Source organism: Neomonachus schauinslandi, unplaced genomic scaffold, assembly GCF_002201575.2.
Source record: "Neomonachus schauinslandi unplaced genomic scaffold, ASM220157v2 HiC_scaffold_1407, whole genome shotgun sequence".
NCBI lineage: Eukaryota > Metazoa > Chordata > Mammalia > Carnivora > Phocidae > Neomonachus > Neomonachus schauinslandi.
The window spans coordinates 4,680-9,131 of NW_025410097.1; the positions used below are offsets into that span (position 1 = coordinate 4,680).

Genomic DNA, 4,452 nt, shown 5'->3' on the forward strand with positions numbered 1-4,452 from the left:
TATTCTAATGTTGATTCGTCTTATGGTATCGCTTATCTCTCGAATTCTGCCCTCGTGATCCAGTAGTTGTTTCTCTTTTTCTCAGCTTCTTTATTTTCCATCATTTGGTCTTCTATATCACTGATTCTGTCTTCTGCCTCATTTATCCTAGCAGTTAGTGCCCCCATATTTGATTGCACCTCATTAATAGCCTTTTTGATTTCGACTTGGTTAGATTTTAGTTCTTTTACTTCTCCAGAAAGGGTTTCTCTAATAACTTCCATGCTTTTCTCAAGCCCAGCTAGTATCTTTAAAGTGATGATTCTGAACTCTAGATCTGACATCGTACTAATGTCCGTATTGAGTAGGTCCCTGACAGTCGGTACTACCTCTTGTTCTTTTTGTTGAGGTGATTTTTTCCGTCTTGTCATTTTGTGCAGAGGAAAATAGATTAATGAGAGAACAAAATGCTAGCAGAGTAACAACGTCCCCAGAAAATATACTCTAAACAAATCAGAAAAGACCTGAAACAGTGGGAAAAGAAAGGGAAAGAGAGAAAAAAGAAAAAGAAAAAGATAAAGATAAAAACAAAAACAGAACAAAACAAAACAACAACAACAACAAAAAAAACCAGAATGTGATCAAATATGATCAGGCTGGTATATAGATCAGTGCCACACACTAGATTTTGGGTGTATTTTGGTCTGTTAGAAGAAAGTGCCTCCCAAAATTTTAAAGAAAGAAAAACTTATATATGTACAAAAATAAGGGTTGATATGATGAAGGGATGGAATATGACTGTAAAGATGGAAATTATAAAAAATTGTATAACAGGAATTGATAAGAAGTTGTTTGAAAAAAGAAAGAAGAGGATTTAAAAAAGAAAAAAGAAAAAAAAAGGGAGAGAATGTGATCAGGCAGGGGAGTAGAAAAAAAAACATATACTAGAGATTTAGGGTATATTTTGATCTGTTAGAAGAAACTATCTCAAAATTTTAAAGAGAGAACAACTTACATATATATATGCCAAAAATACGGGTAACTACTATGAAGGGATAGACTATGTCTCTAAAAATGAAAAATAAAAATGTTTTTTTTAAAAAAGGGATTGATAAGATGTTGGTTGAAAAAGGGAAAAAGAAAAATTCAAAAAAAAAGAAAAAGAAAAAAAGACAGTTAAAAAAAATTAACTTTGAAAGACTAAAGAATCATGGTAAAAAAGCCATGAATTCTATGTGCAGTATTTCCCTAGCGCTGGAGTTCTGCCGTTCTCATTGATTGGTAAACTTGGTCTTGGCTGCCTGTTCTTGCTGATCTTCTGGGGGAGGGGCCTGTTGCTGTGGTTTCCAAATGTCTTTGCCGGAGGCGGAAGTGCCCCGCCCTTGCCCGGTATGGGCTAAGTAATCTGCTCCGGTTGCTCTCCAGAGCTTTTGTTCCCTGCGAGCTTTCCGTACAGCTTTGGAGGCGGAGAGTGAAAATGGCAGCCTCCCAATCTCTGCCCCGGAGGAGCCGAGAACTCAGGGCCCCGCTCCTCAGTGAGCCCCCAGAGAAAAGCCGTCAGTCACTTCCGTCTCCCCGGTCTCCAGCCGCACTCCGTGCTCACCCGGCCTGTGACCGCGCGTTTCTATCTCTGGCACCCGACCCCGGGTGGAGTCTCCAAACCCAGCAGATCCCTGCGATGCACTCCCGCGCGGCTCCTCCCAGGGGAGGAAGGTGAGTCCCTGGATCTGCCGCTTGTTGGGTCCCTGCTGGAGGAGCAGTGGCCCGACTGTGCCGCGGATCACGGTTTATGGCAACCCCGAGCTGAGAGCCCGCGCCTGGGCTCCGCCTCTGCAGCTGGCTTCCCTGCTCCGATACCTGGGAGCTCTGCCACACTCGGGCACCCCCAGTCTTTCTGTGACCCCGAGGGTCCTGAGACCATACTGTCCCGGAGGGTTCCACCCCCCGCTTAGCCACCAGAGTGACGTCCCTCAGCGGAGCAGACTTCTAAAAGTTCCGATTTTGTGCTCCCTGGTTCTATCACTTGCCAGAAGCGGCCGACGGAGGCCCCTCCCCCGCCGTCTATCCTCCCGAATATCGCCTCGGATTCACTTCTCCACACGTCCTTCCTTCCAGAAAGTGGTCGCTTTTCTGTTCAGAGAGTTGTTGCTATTCCTTTCTTCGATCTCCTGTTGGGTTTGTAGGTGTTCAGAATGATTTGATCCCTATCCAGCTGAATTCCTGAGAGGAGACAAAATCCAGGTCTCCTACTCCTCCGCCATCTTGCTCCGCCCCCCTCGAAGTTTTTAATCTTTTTTTTTTTTAAAGATTTTATTTATTTATTTGACAGAGAGAGACACAGCGAGAGAGGGAACACAAGCAGGGGGAGTGGGAGAGGGAGAAGCAGGCTCCCTGCAGAGCAAGGAGCCCGATGTGGGACTCGATCCCAGGACCCTGGGATCATGACCTGGCCGAAGGCAGTCGCTCAACCGACTGAGCCACCCAGGCGCCCTCGAAGTTTTTAATCTTAACTCCAAAAACTTCTTTACTAAAAATTTCATAAATACATTTTCCATTAAACACTGCTATCCGTGGCTGATGTTGCTCTGATTTCTGCACTAGAATACGTCCTCCTTCACAAAATTCTTTACTGGAAAGAGCTTTGCTGCCTGGTGTCCTTCCCACCACATTGGGAAATCCAATACCATACTGCCCTGGTAGAGCGTGATCATCCACCCCGTTCAGCTGCACCTCACTCAGGCCTGACATAAACAGACCCTTCCAAAAATGGTTTCCAGGTCCAGGGTAATGATGCCCTTTGTAAGCTGCCATTAGTCCTGGGTTTATGCCAAGAATCACAATGTTCAGATTGAAGGTCAAAATGTCCGGGAGGGTCTTAGAAGTTCAGCTTCTGAAACACCGTTAAGACGGTCTACGTTTCTTTTCACTTTAAATGTGTCCGTAATTTTTTTTCTTGCTTTTCTTTTGATTTTGTGGACTAGTCAGACTTTTTGGCCTCAGCAGGCTTTTGGGGTTCTACTGGGTGTTTTGGTTCTGTTGCCCTGGGTTTTCTTTTCCTTCCTTTTGGGGGTCTCGTGGGCAGGTTCGCGAGCAGGAGCGGGGTCTGGAACTTGTGCCGTATTTGCTCTTCCCTCACCACTGCCCCATCAGGAGCTCCAGCCATCATTCGTGGGCATGGGGATGTAGAAAAAGCTCGAGCTCTCTGAAGCGAAGGGCTGCCCGCGTTCTCCGCTTCCATCCCCTGGTGCAGCTCCACAGCAAGCGAGCGCTGGTCTCCGGGGTGCGCTGGGAACGCCCCCGCTCTGTACCGCAATAACCAGAGCCCAGAGCCCTGACAGGAACGTTGGCAGAACCCGGCTAGGGGCTGGCACTCAAGCTCCTCCCCCGAGTTTCTAGTCCCACCCCCGCACACCTTCCAGCCCCATCCCCATTTTTGCTCATTTTTTAAATGAGTTCTTTTATATGTAACTAATGAATCATTGAACACTACATCAAAAACTAATGATGTACTATACAGTGGCTACCTGAACAAAATTTTAAAAAAAAAGAAAAAATGAGTTCTTTTCTTATTGGTCCTTTTTTATGGGTTTTATGAGTATTCTACAGCAAGTCCTTTATTAGATATGGGATTTGCAAATATTTTCTCCCAGTCTGTGTCCTGAGCATGTTTCCTGATGTAACAGTAGACATTAGGGCACAGATGTATTTTTCTGATAAGACACATGACTGTGCTGGATTTGGGGTAGAGAACTTAGGTGACTGGGGGATGAGGGGTTACCATGCGACTTCTTTATTTTTGTACATTTGTGAGTATCTATTGAATTCTCTTGTATGTGCATGAATAAAATTTTCAAAAAATACACTACTTTAAAATCCCTAACCCCTGACAGATCATCCTCAGACCATAAATGAAGACTCAGATTCTGAACTTCTACTTTAGGGCCAATTATCTTTTCACTGAACTATTTGGTCTTTGAATTTGTATTTGTGAAACAGATGGGCTGGATGGACAAATTCTCCCACTGAAATAGCTTGAAATGTAGAAAAACCATCAGCTTGAAAGCATTAAACCTGACATGATAGTACTAAATGAAACAATGAGCACCTCCCAAAAAAAAAAACAAAGGAAAAGACCCTGCCTGGCCCCCCAGAAAGCAGGTTCCTGAGACATGGAGCAAAGGCTCTGTGAGTCCCCTGCCCAGAGTGCAACCGGGTGGCCCAGCCCTTCCAGCTCTGAGCCCTGAGTTGCTGACTTTCCCACCAACTCCTTTTTTAAAGTGTAAATAAAGCATTTACATTCTGATTCTGATGTGTATGCATGACGTATAATATATATGATGTTCGTCTATTCACTGCAGAAAAATTATAAAATGGGAAAAGTGATAAATGACAAAGTAAAAAAGATGTAATTCTCACTCCTGAGCTGTTTTTTTTGCATTTGCTTCTAGTTTCTTCTATATCCCCCTGCTGCTG

General features: G+C 44.4%; 1 pseudogene; it reads right to left on the reverse strand.

Moving 5' to 3' along the window:
• Positions 1 to 2,460: 2,460 nt before the first annotated feature.
• Positions 2,461 to 3,217, reverse strand: LOC123323837 (annotated as a pseudogene).
• Between the last annotated feature and the right edge of the window lie 1,235 nt (positions 3,218 to 4,452).